Genomic DNA, 578 nt, shown 5'->3' on the forward strand with positions numbered 1-578 from the left:
TGTTTTAGCACTATCACTCTCTCATTGGCTGAAATTTGTATGTGTGATGTTCAAACTTCGGTGTGGCTTAAATTCCCTCGTTGTCTGTATCGTATCGTGCGCTGGTTGCGTGAATTCGCTATCGGCCACGAGCGATGCATTGGCTACGAGGGAGAGCTAAAGGCTTGTATGAAGCCGGAAGCTCCGAAGGCTCTTCCAGGAGGAACCAAGCAGACTCATGGTGGTCGATGGAGAAGCGGTCTCAAGACTCTAGGGTGAAGCATTGCATACGACCAAGCCAATCCATTTCGACTAGCTGTCTCTTCCGGAGGCACAGGATGATTTGAAGTACGCCCTTGTAGTCAAGGACAACATGAGCAGTTTCGTCAGACTGCTTACAAGTGCGACAGCGACAGCTGTGGAGACTGCCGCTGCCCTAATGGAGTGGTTTGGACTCTTCGGTGTGGAGACCACACGGGTCTCTGACTGCGGGTCACACTTCAAGAACGACGTGATCACGCGGATGTGTCTTATGTTTGGTGCACACCGCCATTTCGTGACGACACACTGTCCTTGGGCAACGGGGCGGTTCAGGTTTT

Source organism: Aphanomyces invadans, assembly GCF_000520115.1.
Source record: "Aphanomyces invadans strain NJM9701 unplaced genomic scaffold supercont1.32, whole genome shotgun sequence".
Taxonomy (NCBI): Eukaryota; Oomycota; class Saprolegniomycetes; order Saprolegniales; family Verrucalvaceae; genus Aphanomyces; species Aphanomyces invadans.